This window comes from Callorhinchus milii, unplaced genomic scaffold, assembly GCF_018977255.1.
Source record: "Callorhinchus milii isolate IMCB2004 unplaced genomic scaffold, IMCB_Cmil_1.0 Scaffold59, whole genome shotgun sequence".
NCBI lineage: Eukaryota > Metazoa > Chordata > Chondrichthyes > Chimaeriformes > Callorhinchidae > Callorhinchus > Callorhinchus milii.
In genome coordinates, this window is record NW_024704800.1 from 315,322 (window position 1) to 331,478 (window position 16,157).

The window sequence follows — 16,157 nt, forward strand, 5'->3', positions numbered from 1 at the left end:
TAGAAGTTCCCAGATGACATTCCCAAAGGCAATCTAAAGGGATGATAGAGGGAGCGGATTTTCCGGGAGATTGGTGGGCTGCTGGGAGCGAGTGTGCCTCCTTGACAAAGTCCTACCTGTGTCTGACCCTCACACTGGCTGATCCCGAAAAAAAGGTGGGAGCGGGAGAAGAGAATTCCCCAAGTCTTGTTTTTCTGGGACTCGGGATTCTAATTGCCTGAAAATACACCCCAGAAAATCCCATTTATAAATAACCTTTCATTCTAGGAGCGCTTCACAGGATTTTCCTGCAAAGTGACTGTGAGTATTGTGGGCCAAAAGGGGCAGCCAGTTTACGCACAGCGACGTCCCCACAAACAGCTGTGAAGCGAGCGAGCGATTTTAACTTGGGGAATTATCGGACAGGACACCGGGAACTAGCAAATCGGACTCTCATCCCTCAGCTCTTTTCCTCTACCCTAGAAATATAACTAAAGAAGTGATTAATATACAAAGTAGAGAAATTTCTCAGTATCTAATTGCACTACCCAGTAATCGGCCTTCGGACTAAATAGGCAGGTTACTCTTTTCTTCCTTAGTTTCTTGTGATTATACTTTTTTCAAAGAAAGTTTGGGTTTAAATAACCTTCAGAAATATTCCACTCTCCTGCTGTAGATATTTGTGATACTAATTTCCAACGCACATTATCACTTAAGAGTTAATTGATAGCGTTTGTACAATCTTCTTTCTGCTAAGATGAATAAATGTCTTTGTTTCTTTGCAATCCCCTCACCCTGTGGATGTAATTTCTAGGGCTTGAACCCACAATCTACGAGACTTTGATCGACTGAGCCAAGCTGATACTCTGCGGATGGACTATCCAATTAGGGCCTGGTTGGTTGGTTTCCAATGGAAGTGGATTACCTTTGTAGGAATGTTAAATGTTGACTCAATGCCTTTACCATCAAAGCATCGTCAGGCACTTCACAGGTAATTTAGTCAAGTCTAGTTGGTGTCTATTTGGGAGCCAGGTAATTTGTGGAGTCCCTGAGTATAGTGGTTGGAGCGCTCGCCTCACAAGCGGGAGGACCCGGGTTCACTTCCCGGTCGGAGCGAAACCTTAGGCAAGTTTCCTTACTCCACACACACGCCTCTGTTTATCTAGCAGAACCGGGTTCCCGCGGGTAATAATCATATTTGATATAGCATGCCGTCGAGACGTTTCAAAGTACTTTACAGTAAAGTGTAGTGACTGTATATTTTGTGGGCGAAACATGGCAGCCATTTGCGCACAGCAGCGTCCCACGAACAGTCAAGGACTGAGTGACCACAATTTTTTTTGTGGGATTATTATCCCTGGAAAGCAATCCTCCAATCGATTAACAACTGGGTTCCTACTTACTGCTGGTAAACAGGTGTGTGTGGTGTAAAGAAAATCAGCTGAGGTTTTGCACAGGAATCAAACCCAGGTCCTCCTCCAACCAATACGCTACCCGTTTCCATCATATCCTGGCCTTGGATTCGGGTGCATTCAGGCCCCAAGGAGGCAGAGCGGCCGGTACTGACTGGTTGTCCAGGCTGGAGGCACCTCACAAGCCGCTGAGGTGCCCTGGTTGAGTAGGAGGTCTGTCTTTCTCTTGAACAGTTTATGGGACTAGTTCCAGAGGGTGACTTCAGTGGCAGGCTATGTGAGTAATGCCTGGGAACCCACAGCATTCTTTCCGCCCAGAGTCTGTTTTAACTTCCACAAAGACAAAACACAGCGCTGGCCTAAAATAACACTGTGCAGGTAGGCCGGGCTCCCAGCTCCTGCTCGCTCCCACTGGAGCAGGGAGTCATCCCAGTCAGCTCCTGTTAACCCTGCAAGCCACAGCCTCAACAGGTAGGGTGATCCTAGCTGGACAAGCAACTGGAAAGCTTCCCAGGCCGCGCTCTCAAAACAGGGCCAGCCCTGCTGTGACAGTGAACACAGGTTGGATTGAATCCCGTAAGCCAGTGGGTAGAGGAGGTTCTAGCTCCACAAGCAGGTGGAAGTTTGCCAGACTTTGCAACGGCAAACTGGCTGCCTACAATCCAATACAATACAAAATTACACTGGAATAGCACCTTTCATGTTGAGAGGGTGTCAAGTGGCGCTAAATGGTAAGCTGTCTGGCTGCACCAATATTATATGGGTTAGTGACAGCACAGAGGAGAACAATCACTGGGGGCAGGGAATCCTCCCCCTCAGCTCCTGTTAACCCTGCGGCCAAAGCCCTAACTAACGGGGATGGGTTTCCGTGTGTATCAGACACCCGGCCGGTCACGGTGACGGGTTTCCGTGTGTGTGTGTCAGACACCCGACTGGTCACAGTGACGGGTTTCCGTGTGTGTCAGGCACCCGGCCGGTCACGGTGACGGGTTTCCGCGTGTGTGTGTCAGACACCCGACTGGTCACAGTGACGGGTTTCCGTGTGTGTCAGGCACCCGGCCGGTCCCAGTGACGGGTTTCCGTGTGTGTCAGACACCCGACCGGTCACGGTGACGGGTTTCCGTGTGTGTCAGACACCCGGCCGGTCCCAGTGACGGGTTTCCGTGTGTGTCAGACACCCGGCTGCCAAAATAAATTTGTGCTATGTAGCCAATGTTGTGAGGCATTTACAAGAAGATGCTGAATGGGATTCAGCAAGTAACCCCGGCTGTCCTCCAAGGTAACAAGAAAAGAGATTGCCCTGCCAGGGGTATTATTAATAATAATAATTACATTTGATGAAGCGCCTTTCAAATCAGAAATCCATCTCAAAATGCTTCCCAAGATAGACTGTGAAGTGCAGTGACTGTGTTTTGTGGGTGAACATGGCAACCAATTTGCGCACAGTGACGTCCCCACAAACAGCTGTGAAGTGAATGAGTCATTTTATTTGGGCGATAGTTGGCCAGGACAGTGGGGGTGGGGTGGTGGATGGGGGGGGTGCGCGGTGTATGGGAAGAGAAACTCCCTTCTCAAAAAAAAGTCACCAGGAATTAAAGTGTCCAATTTTTCTAGTTGTGTCCCCACTGGAACGTTGCTGCTCCCCCTAACCCTCCCGCCTGTTAATATTATTAATCATAATAATAATCGTTGCATTTATATAGCCCCCTTCATCCATCTGAACAGGGCACAAACGTAGAGTGAGTCTTAACGTCTCATCCGAAGGACGGTGTGTCTTCACAGGATAGAATGTAAAGAGAATTGACTGTATTTTGTGGGCGAAACGCGGCAGCCAATCGCACACAGAATGGGAGAGGCCAGTGATTTATACGTTGCTATAATGCCGAGCCTGGCTGCTGGTTGCACTTGGAGAATGCTCTGTTAAATACCCTTGGCTTCCAATGTAATTACATTGGCAGCTCTCCCGAAGAGAGATCCCATATCCAGCTTTGCACTCTGGCCATCTCACTGAGGGGAAGAAACAAAAAGCCTGAGCTAAAATGAGAGGTACTGAGCGGATGTGTTTGCGGGTTAGGGACTGAGGAACTGAGGAAAAGCATGAAACAGAGGTCCATCCGCTGAGCCCGCCACCATCCTGGCAGTCACGTATATGTGTCATGGAATCGTAGAATTATACAGCACAGAAGGAGGCTGTTTGGCCCATCGAGCCTATGCCGGCTCTTTGAAAGAGCTACTGAGTAGTCCCACTCCTCCCGCTCTTACCCCAACCAGTTCCCACTCCCCCCGTTCTTACCCCAACCAATCCCACTCCCCCCGTTCTTACCCCAACCAATCCCACTCCCCCCGTTCTTATCCCAACCAGTCCCAATTCCCCCCGTTCTTAGCCCAACCAGTCCCAATTCCCCCTGTTCTTACCCCAACTGGTCCCCGCTGTTACCCCAACTGGTCCCCGCTCTTACCCCAACTGGTCCCCGCTCTTACCCCAACTGGTCCCCGCTGTTACCCCAACTGGTCCCCGCTCTTACCCCACAGCGCTGCACATTGTGCCTTTTCTAGTCCCTATCCAATTCCCTTGTGAGAGCTGCTATAGAATCTGCTCCCACCAGCCTTCCAGGCCGTACGTTCCAGCCCGTAACAACTCTCTGGGTAAAACAAAAAGACTCCTCGTCTCCCCTCTGGTTCTTTTGCCATTTATCTTAAATCTCTGTCCTCTGGTTATCGACCTGACGGAGGAAACAACTTCTCTTTATTTACTCTTACCAAAACCTCTCATAATTTTGAACAGCTCTGTTAAATCTCCCCTTAACCCCCTCATCCCCGGTATCTTTCTGGTAAATCTTCGTTTGCAACCTCTCCAAGGCCTCATCTTACATATTATATATAATATATATTTAATATGAGACTGTGGAGTCCTGTAGCGTAGTGGTTAGAGCACTCGCCTCGCAATCGAGAGTGCACAGATTCGATTCCTGGGTGGGTCAGGTCGAAACCTTAGGCAAGTTTCCTTACTCCGCACACACACACACACACGCGCCTCTGTTTACCTAGCAATAAGTAGGAACGCAGTTATTAGTCAATTGGCAGATCCCTTTTCTGTGGGTAAAAAATAATCCCTTCAAAAAAAATAATAATGTGGTCACTCAATCCACAACTGTTTGTGGGACACAGCTGTGCACAATTGGCTGCTGCGTTTCACCCACAAAATATTCACTTTCACTTCACAGTATATTCTGCTTTGAGACGTCTCGAAGACCTGATAAGACGCGATATCAAATGCAAAGGATGATTATTATTCAGCAAGTCTTGAAACTGCCTTAAGAGCAGCATTGGCCTGGACTTCGGTTGCCATGGGAGACTTTCTGTTGATGCCACATACGATGAATAACATTGAAAGAACGATTGAAATGAGGTCTGGAATAATGCGTTGATCAAAACTACTCTGCAATGGGTCTTGGCGGGATAAACTCCTGCAATTACCTTGAGAGGTAAAAGGGCTGAATTTTACAGCGAATTCTTTCAAGTCAAACTTGCATTTTCTTGGTGCTTTCTGATGTCAAACCTTCTTGGTTGATTACCATCAACGGCTTGTTTTTCTCGGCAAGCACGGCAGGCAGGAATATCCTGCAAAAGCAAGCCTGATGAGGCTGGAGGTTTGCGGGTCAGGACACCAGGAGAAACTCCCTTGGTTTTTCCTGGGCAAGCCTGAAACTCTTCTCACAATCCTTCCTATTTGACCGTGCGTACGGTCCCCTCCCTCTCCCCCCCTCGGGGTCAGACTCTGCCACTGTCAAGTGCTCAGGCACCAACCTGTCTACAATTGCTTAGTCGACCGTTTGATCTCTTGAAAGAATAATAATCCTTGCATTTGATATAGAGCCTTATCACGTCACTGAGACGTCTCAAAGCGCTTCACAGGATACACTGAAGTGTAGTGACTGTGTACTCTGGGCGAAACGTGGCAGCCAATTGCGCACAGCAGTGTCCCATAAACAGTCGTGGATTGAGTGACCACATTATTCTTTCAAGGGAACTGACTGGCAAATTTCTATCTCGTTGAGGAGCCAGGCTCCCCCCACCCCCACCCACCGACTGGTCTATGGGACCCAATACAACCTGAGTTGACTGTCACAGCAGGGCAGATGTCACGAGTTGTGAGAATCATTTACTGTTCTCTTGAGGAATGAATTGGCTTGCTGAGAGCCCAGTTGGCAAGGCTGACCAGAGCCGTTCCACCATCACAGCTGCACTCATCACGTGTGATGTGTCGAAGAATGTTTTCTTGTTTTTTCTTCTAACTTGTTTCGAACCAGGGTTTATTTGGAATTAATCCATTTGGGACGCGAAAGAGGGTGGGGGGAGACCAGATCTTTGTTTGCTTGGGAGGTAAGCAACCATGCTTTTAATAACAATATCAGGCCTTATCATGTCTTCGAAACGTCTCAAAGAGCTTCATAGCATACACTGTAAAGTCAATTGACTGTATATTTTGACCATTATCAGTCGGGCCTTCAGCCACTCTGCCCCCACCCTCTGAAACCCCCTCCCACAGTCCCTCCGCCTCACCCCCTTCCTTGTCTCCTTCAAGGCACGTCTGAAGACCCTCTCTTTTGACCGACCACGCCTTCGGACACCCTCCTACCCCCACCCTCCTTGCCCTCCACCTTCCTTTACCCCAACCCCCCACCCCCCTGCTCGGGTCCAAATCCCTGACTGTCCAGCACGTTGCGACATCCTCCCGACATGAAAGGAGCTGTACAAATGTAATTTTGTATTGTAGACACAGCACCTCTCCTGATGACTCAAGTGGGCAGTAAAGGTCCCACTAGCTATTTGGAAGAAGGTTGAAGAATGTCTCCTAGCGTCCTGGCCGATTAATCCACCCTGATCCTGAATTCACCCCAAAGTATAGACGCTCCCTTCATGCTGCCCCATCCAACACTGGGGGAATCCAGAACTAAAGGGAATCATCTTAAAATCAGATCTTAAACTCCAGGCCATTTTGGAGTGAAATCAGGAGGCAATTTTTCACCAAAAAGATAATGGATATCTGGAACTCTCTCCCCCTTTCTCCAAAAAGGCTGTGGATTTTGGCTGGATCCATTCACATCTTCAAGACTAAGGTGGACAGATAATAATCATCCTTTGCATTTGATACAGTGCCTTATCATGTCTTTGAGATGTCTCAGCTCTTCACAGGATATACTGTAAAGTGGAGTGACTATTTTATATTTTGTGCGTGAAAAGATGTTTGTTAGGTCAGGGCATCAAGGGATACGGGGCAAAGGCGGGTAATTGGAGTTGAGGGACAGATCACCCATGATCTTACAGAATGGCGGAACAGGCTCGAGGGGCTGAATGGCCTCCTCCTGCCCCTATGTTCCCGAATCAGTTATAGAACACGTTAGATGGTGTCTGACAATGAGCTGGTTTAGTGACCAACATGAAACCCAACCCTGGTGCTAATTGATCTGCTTTGAATGCTTCACCTTGAAGCCAACTTGTCAGAGGTCCCCTGCTGTGAATTCCTCGTGCTCAATCAACCCCCTCATACGTTCTCATAGTTCAAACATTTCACTCCCGTCTAAAACTCTTAAATAAATTGTGGGTGACCTTTCAGGATTGGCTCAGGCTGGGGTCAGCTCATAATTATCCACGACTGTTTGTGGGGACGCTGCTGTGCGCAATTGGCTGCTGCATTTTGCCCACAAAATACACAGTCACTACACTTTACAGTGTATCCTGTGAAGTGCTTTGAGACGTCTTTGAAGACGTGATGAGGCGCTGTATCAAATTTAAGGATTATTATTATTGTTCTGTTTTTCACATCAAAAACCCAAGCTTTGGCAGGAGCCAATGTTTGAATCCCTTAGGGAGAACGTCCCAAGGCTCTGGACCGTCAAGGATTTGGACCTGAGTGGGGGTCTGGGATCAGGAAGGGTGGAGGGCAGGGAGGGTGGGGGTAGGAAGGTGACCTAAGGCGCTGTTGAAGAGGAGGGTCTTGAGATGGGTCTTAAAGGAAGCAAAGGAGGGGGCGAGGCAGAGGGGCTGTGGGATGGAGTTCCAGAGGGTGGGGGCAGAGAGGCTGAAGGCTCAACCACCAATGGTGAGGGGCCGGCGGGGGATGTGAAGCAGGCCGGAGCCCGCTGAGCAGTGGGAGCAGACAGGTTGGTATGGGGTTAGAAGGGCACAGAGATAGGGAGGGGCAAGGCCGGGGAGGGCTTTGAAGGCGAGAACGAGGATTTTGAACTCTATCCTCTGGGGAGCCAGTGGAGCCAGACGAGGGTGGGGGTGATGGGGTCACGGAGCCTGGTGCGGAGAGAGGACACGAGCCGTAGAGTTCTGGATGGATGATCTGTAGCTTGTGGAGGGAGGCCAGGGAATCGAACCCGGGTCCTCTTGCCCTGCGAGGTGAGCGCTGTGGGACTCCAATGAAAACAACTGTTTGGGCTCAGACACCACGCATTGTCTAGACGGTGTTTTGGGTGGAATTTGCGTTGTCAAGCCAAAGCCTTTCTACTCTTTGCTTGTCTCAATAGAGAGGGAAAAAAACGAGCGGAGAAGCCAATAATGTTTAACTCATACCATGCTAGAACCAGCTAGTGTTTCTGGAACCATTGCATTAATTGAAAGAGCGAGTAGTTTATAACGCCTGTATTTTTATTAATAAAAAAAATTATTCATAATAATGAAAGGCAAGAGGACCCGGGTTTGATTCCCGGACGGGTGAAACCGTAGTCAAGTCTCCTTACTCCACACACACACACACACACACCTCTGTTTACCAGCGGTAAGTAGGAACCCGGTTGTTAGTCGATCGGTGGATTGCTTTCCGGGGTAATAATCCCTCCAAAAAATTAATTATAATTTGGTGGCCCACAAAATTGACAAAAAGTCAATTCATCTTAGAGTATGTTCTGTGAAGCGCTTTGAGACGTCTCAACAACACGATAAGGCGCTGTATCAAATGCAAGGATTATTATTATTACTTAATTTACTTATTTGAGGGATTGTTGGCCAGGACACAGAGAGAGAGAGAGAGAGAGAGAGAGAAACTCCCTTTTTTCAAAGAGATATTTAACATCCACCTGAACAGGCAGACAGGTCCTTGGTTTAACTTCCCATCCAAACGGCACGTAGAAACAGGAGGAGGCCATTCAGCCCCTTGAGCCTGTTCTGCTATTCTATAAGATCCTGGTTGATCTGTACCTCAACTCCAATTATCCGCCTTTGCCCCGTATCCCTTGATACCGCGACCCCACAAACATCTCCGCCTCAGTCTGGATGACGTGAATAGATCCACAGCCATAATCCACAGCCTTTTGGGGAGGAAGGGGAGAGAGTTCCAGATTCCCACTAACCCTTTTGGGGAAAAACTGCCCCCGATTTCACTCCTAAATGGCCTGGCTCTGATTTTAAGATGATGCCCCCCCCCCCACCCCATTCTGGATTCCCCCCCTCCCATCCACCAGAGGAAATAGTTTTTCAGTAGCTGTCCAATCGAACCCCTTTATTATTTTAAACACCGCTTTCAGATCAGCCCCTCAATCTTCTAAACATGAGGGATTAGAGACCGAGTTTGTCCTTTGACACCTTTGACAGTGCAACACTCCCCCCATCTCACAAGTTATATTGGAACAACAGCTTAGACTATATCAGTTCCATGTCCTGACGTGGGGCTCGAACCCACGACCTTCTGACTCAGAGATGAGAGTGCGACAGAATGAGCCACCGGCTGACACACACCGGGGCTCATTTGTGTGCAGGCTCTGTTGTTATTGCCGCTAACCTGACCGCAGAGTTAGCCGGAGGCTCTGTCTCATTGTGTGAGGGTTGCACTTAGTTTCAGTTACTGGAAACCCGTCATCGTGACTGGATGGGTGGGTGTGTTATAATCAGAGTTCGCAGTTCCCCCCGAGGGTGGGAAGGGAGAGGAGAGTGTGTATGTGTGTGTGTGAGAGAGAGAGAGTGGTGAATCATTCAACTCTTAATAAAGCCTTGATTTGGAGTCCTGTAGCTCTGGTTACCGCCCTCGCCTCGCGAGCGAGAGGACATGTGTGCGGTTCCTGGGCAGGTCAGGGCGAAACCTCAGGCAGGTTCCCTTACTCCACACACACACACAGACACACGCCTCTGTTTACCAGTAGTAAGTATGAGCCCGGTTGTTAGTCGATTGGTGGACCGCTTTTCCAGGGATAATAATCCCTCAAAATAATAATAATTTGGTTAGTCAATCCACGACTGTGTGTGGGACAGAGCTGTGCGCAATTGGCGTTTCACCCACAAAATATAAGTCACTCCACTTTATAATGTATCCTGTGAAGCACTTTCATATGTCTCAACGACATGAAAGGCGCTGTATCAAATGCAAGGATTATTATTACAGTAAAACTCACATAAATCATATAGTTACCTAAGTCGTACATCAAGTCCCGTTGAATTTCCTATTGTTTATGAGGTTCACATAACTCACACTTTGCCTCAGTCATATTAAATGTACGGTCCCAAGTGATACAACTGATCTGAGCCTTAACGGACTATACAATGTTTCGCCTGTAAAAATACACAGTCACTCCACTTTACGGCATATCCTGTGAAGCGCTTTGAGACATCTCGACGACGTGATTTATTATGTATTATAAACATCGCCTTTCTTGAAGCCGCAGACTGACCTGGGGGTCCAGTGGGAAGCTCGCGATCCCAACTGACTTGCGGCTGAGATCTTGTCCGTGTTTGTGTGTGAGAGAGACAGAGAGAGAGAACGAGAAGACGTGAGTGCGATTTGATTTGATTCCTTCAAAAATTTGCAGCAAAGCAGTGATTTGGAGCATCAGAACAGCCCCTTTACAGTCTCTGCAAATCCTGGATTCCAGCCAAACATTCCAGATCAAGTCAAGGGACTCTCTCTCTCTCTCTCTCCCACTTACACTCTCACTCTCTCTCTCTCTCTCTCTCCCAACATTTCGAGGAACTTCAGAAAACTTTGTTGGACTTTTACTGTCCGAGTTATCAGCTTCTCCCAACCGTGAGGGGGACTTCTCTGACTCACATGTGAGCTACTTATTTTATTTGTTGTGGGTCGTGATTGCACCACTCCCTCTCCCTCTCTCTCCCTCTCCCTCCCTTCATCCACACACAGAGAGAGAGAGTGAGAGAGAGAGGACAGGAGCACAGACAGACAGACACAGACAGAAGAGAGGAACGAAGAAAGATAAAGAGAGAGAGAGAGAGAAGGAAGAAAGAGACAGAGAAGAGAGAGAGAGAGAGAACACGAGAGGAAAGGAACACAGAAGGAACGAAGGTAGAAAAAGAGAGAGAACAGGAGAGGAAAGAAGGAGAGAGGAGGAACGAAGGAAGAGAGAGAATAAACGGAGAGAGAGAGAAGGAACGAAGGAAGAAGAGAGACAGAAGACACAGAGAGAGTGAGAAGGAAGAGAGAATAAACAGAGAGAAGGGAGATAGAGAGAACAAACGGAGGGAGAGAGAGTGTGTGAGAGAGAGAGTGAGAAGGAAGAGAGAGACAGAGAGAACGAACTGAGAGAGTGTGAGAGAGAAGGAAGAGAGCGAGAGTGTGAGAAGGAAGAGAGAGAGTGTGAGAGAAGGAAGAGAGAGAGTGTGAGAGAAGGAAGAGAGAGAGTGTGAGAAGGAAGAGAGAGAGTGTGAGAAGGAAGAGAGAGAGTGTGAGAAGGAAGAGAGAGTGTGAGAAGGAAGAGAGAGAGTGTGAGAAGGAAGAGAGAGTGTGAGAAGGAAGAGAGAGTGTGAGAAGGAAGAGAGAGAGTGTGAGAGAAGGAAGAGAGAGTGTGAGAGAAGGAAGAGAGAGAGTGTGAGAAGGAAGAGAGAGTGTGAGAAGGAAGAGAGAGAGTGTGAGAAGGAAGAGAGAGTGTGAGAAGGAAGAGAGAGTGTGAGAAGGAAGAGAGAGAGTGTGAGAAGGAAGAGAGAGAGTGTGAGAAGGAAGAGAGAGTGTGAGAAGGAAGAGAGAGTGTGAGAAGGAAGAGAGAGTGAGTGAGAGAGGGAGTGAGAGAGAGGAGGAGTGAGGCAGGGCATGTGAGGATGCGGTCCCTGGTTGGCAAACTGGGGTCCAGGGGGCAGGGGTTGGTGCAGGGGTTGGTGCAGGGGTTGGTGCAGGGGTTGGTGCAGGGGTTGGTGTTGGTGTTGGTGGGAGAGGTTGTCTATGGTAACGTGGCTCAGGGTCGCTTCAAAGTGGTCTTCACCCCCACCATCTGCAAGAGGACGTGTGTGAAGGGTCAGTGTCACCACAGCTGTGAACGAGGCAACACCACCACTCTGGTCAGCGAGAACGGCCACGCTGCCGACACACTGACCGGCTCCGGCTTCCGAGTGGGTAAGTCCTGCCGTGTTCACCCACCGCGCTTACCTGTCCTGTTTACCTGTGCTCGTGTTTACCTGTCCTCGTGTTTACCTGTGCTCGTGTTTACCTGTCCTCGTGTTTACCTGTCCTCGTGTTTACCTGTGCTCGTGTTTACCTGTGCTCGTGTTTACCTGTGCTCGTGTTTACCTGTCCTCGTGTTTACCTGTGCTCGTGTTTACCTGTCCTCGTGTTTACCTGTGCTCGTGTTTACCTGTGCTCGTGTTTACCTGTGCTCGTGTTTACCTGTGCTCGTGTTTACCTGTCCTGTTTACCTGTGCTCGTGTTTACCTGTGCTCGTGTTTACCTGTCCTCGTGTTTACCTGTGCTGTATTTACCTGTCCTCGTGTTTACCTGTCCTCGTGTTTACCTGTGCTCGTGTTTACCTGTCCTCGTGTTTACCTGTGCTCGTGTTTACCTGTGCTCGTGTTTACCTGTGCTCGTGTTTACCTGTGCTCGTGTTTACCTGTCCTCCCTCCCTCCCTGTGCTGTATTTACCTGTCCTCTTTTCCCTGCTCCGTGCTGTGCTGTGTTTACCTGTGGTATGTTTACCTGTCCCTCCGCACTGTTTACTTGTCGTGTTTACCTGTGCCACGTTTACCTGTTCGTACCCGGCCTCCTGTGCTATATCATGTTTACCTGCCCTCCCCCCCATGCTGTGTTTTCCTGTCCTCCCTGCTCCATGCTGTGTCATGCTTACCTGTCGTGCTGTGTTTACATGTCCTCACATACTGTGCCGTGTTTACCTGTCCCACTGAGACACACTCACAAGCCGTCCAGCACAGGCAGATGTGTGTGCGCGTGCGTACATGTGTGCCTTTGTGTGTGTGCGCCTGTGTGTTTGTGCATGTGTGCGCGTGTGTATCTGTGTGTGTGTCTGTGCGCATGTGCGCGTGTGTGACTGCATGTGTACCTGTGCGTGTGTGTCTGTGCATGTGTGCGCGTCTACGTGTGTCTATCTGTCTCTGTGCGTGTGCATCTGTGCGTGTGCATCTGTGCATGTGCGTCTGTGCACGTGTGTGTGTCTACATGTGTGTGTCTGTTCGTGTGCGTGCGTGTGTGTGCGCATACCGTGCGCATGTAGTATGTGTGCGTGCGTGTGTGTATGTATGTGCGTGTGTCTCAGTGCCAGCTCCCAGGTTAAGAAAGGAGCCCTATATTTAGCAGTAGGACGGCCTCTCTTCGCTGACAGTGAGCGAAGTTAATCTGTGCATTATCTCAGACGAGGAGTAGTTTGTGTGATATGTTCCTGTTTTAGCTTAAACATCACTGTGTAAATCACTGTGTAACCACTGAAACCTGTAACAGTCGGGCCGGACCGGGCAGGGCCGGGCTGGGCTGGGCAGGGCAGGGCAGGGCAGGGCAGGGCAGGGCCGGACCGGGCAGGGCCGGGCAGGGCTGGGCAGGGCAGGGTCGGGCAGGGCAGGGCAGGGTCGAGCAGGGCAGGGCCGGGCAGGGCAGGGTCGGGCAGGGCAGGGCAGGGCAGGGCAGGGTCGGGCAGGGCAGGGCAGGGCAAGGCAGGGCAGGGCAGGGTCGGGCAGGGCAGGGCAGGGTCGGGCAGGGCAGGGCAGGGCAGGGCAGGGCAGGGTCGGGCAGGGCAGGGCAGGGCAGGGCAGGGTCGGGCAGGGCAGGGCAGGGCAGGGCAGGGTCGGGCAGGGCCGGGCAGGGCCGGGCCGGGCAGGGCAGGGCTGGGCAGGGCAGGGCAGGGCAGGGCCGGGCCGAGCAGGGCCGGGCAGGGCCGGGCAGGGTCGGGCAGGGCCGGGCCGGGCAGGGCCGGGCCGGGCAGAGCAAGGCAGGGTCGGACAGGGCAGGTCAGGGCCGGGCAGGGCCAGGCCGGGCAGAGCAAGGCAGGGTCGGACAGGGCAGGTCAGGGCCGGGCAGGGCTGGGCTGGGCAGGGCTGGGACGGGCCGGGCCGGGCAGGGCAGGGCAGGGCAGGGCAGGGCCGGGCAGGGCAGGGCTGGGCCGGGCCGGGCCGGGCAGGGCAGGGCAGGGCAGGGCTGGGCCGGGCAGGGCAGGGCTGGGCCGGGCAGGGCAGGGCAGGGCTGGGCCGGGCAGCGAGGGAACGGGGATATGCCCAGAGTATGACGAATTTTGGTGTCAGTCTGGCTCAGTTGGTTACGTCACTAAATACAACCGTGGATTATTATTAATAATAATCCTTATTATTAATAATAATAATAATAATCCTTGCATTTGACCCGGTGTCCTATCACATCGTCGAGACGTCTCAAGGCGCTTCTCGGGATACACTTTAAAGTGTAGTGACTGTGTGTTTTGTGGGCGAAACGCGGCAGCCAATTGCGCCCCCAGCGATGTCCCCGCAAACAGCCGGGGGTTGAGTGAACAATTCCTTTTTGGAAAGGATTATTACCCCTCTCCTCCTCTCTCATTCTCTCTCTCTCTCTCTCTCTCTCTCTCGTGTTCTCTCTTTCTCATAGTTTCACTCTCTTTCTCATTCTCTCACTCCCGTTCCCTCTCTCGTTCTCTCTCTTTCTCTCATTGTTGTGTTCTCTCTCTTTTCAAATGTTTTCACTCTCTCTCTCTCCATCCGCACTCTTACAGAGCCATATTCATTCTCTCTCTCTCGTGCTCTCTCTCTCTCTCTCTCTCTCTCATGTTCTGTCTATCTCACCTCTTTCTCTCTCTCTCTCTCTCTCTCTCATCTCTCTTTCTCTCACTGTATTTTCTCTTTCACATGTTTTTACTCTCTTCTTTCTCTCGTGTTCTTTCTCTTTCTCTTTCTTGTGTTCTCTCTCTCTCTCTTTTGCTCTCTCACTATCCACAGTCCCATAGAGCATTACACAGCTGCATTAATTCTCTCTCTCTCTCATATGTTTTCTCTATCTCTCTCTCCCTCGCTCTAGTTTTCTCATTCTCTCTCTCATTCTCTTTCTCGTGTTCTGTCTTTCTCTCTCTCTCTTCTGTATCTCTCTCTCTCTCTATCCAGTCACAGAGAGAGGCACACAGTTGCATTCATTCTCGCTCTCTCTCTCTTGTATTTTCTCTCTCTCTCTCTTGTTTTCTCACTCTCATTCTCTTTCTCGTGTTCTCCCTCTGTCTGTCTCTCTCTCTCTCTGTCTCTCATCTTCTCTCTCTCTCTCGGTCTTGTTTTCTCACTCTCTCATTCTCTTTCTCGTGTTCTCTCTCTCTCTCTCTCTCTCTCTCTTTCTATCCGCAGTCACAGAGAGCAGCACACAGCAGCATTCATTCTCTGCCTTTTAATGACTTCCCAGGAGAGATGATAATATTCTTTACTGCCAGGACTGAACCCTGCAACCATACTGGGCTCGCTCACTCGCTCGCTCGCTGTCTGCACGAACTGCGATCACAAGCCAGGCTTCAGCCGCTCCAATACGCTGAGCAAAGATCCCCAGTGATTGCACACCAGCCAACAATCCCCCAAATAAAATTGGCCTTTCCTTTCACGGCTGCTTAATAATCATAATAATAATCCTTGCATTTGCACTTGATACTTCGAGACGTCTCAAAGCACTTAGCAGAAAACCCTGTCAAGTGTAGTAACTGCGTATTTTGTGGGCAAAACGTGGCAGCCAATTGCGCCCAACGACGTCCCCACAAACAGTGGTGGGTTGAAGTGACTGAATTATTATTTTTTTTGTTTGTTACCCCCGGAAAGAGATCTGACAATTGATTAACAAGTGGGTTCCTACTGACTGCTGGTAAACAGAGAGGCGCGCATGCCTGTGTGTGTGTGTGAGTGTGTGTGAGTGTGTGTGTGTGTGTGTGGAGTAAGGAAACGTACCTAACGTTTCTCCCTGTCCTGCCCGGGATTCAAACCCGGGTCCTCTTGCTTGCGAGGTGAGGGCTCTAACCCCTGAGTACAGGCCTCCAGGATACAGTATAGGATACGGTCAAAATCTGTGCTGTAAGTCCATGACCCCGCGGTCAGATCTGCTGCCGTAGGTCATTGTCAGGGCTGACACACGAGGATTGGACACTAGACGTTTCACCCATAAAACACAGTCACTACACTTTACAGCGTATCCTGTGAAGCGCTTTGAGACGTCTTGAGGACATGATAAGGCGCTGTATCAAATGCAAGGATTATTATTATTATTATTATTATTATTATTATAGGCCGAGGCAGGCAACTGGAAACAGTGTCCTCGTCAAATGTCTTCAGTCCTGCTCGCACCGTACTCCCCTACACTCAGTTGGCTCCGGCCTCCTACATGTCCCTCTTCCCCTCCGCTACACCCCAACCTTCTGTCACTCCCTGCCTCGCTTGCCCCCTCTCCGCCCCACCCTCTGGAACTCCATCCCACAGTCCCTCCGCCTCGCCCCCTCCCTCGCCTCTTTCAAGGCCCGTCTCAAAACCCTCCTCTTCGACCGACCGCGCCTTCGGCCACCCTCCCTCCCCCGCGCTCCACTTCCTCAACCC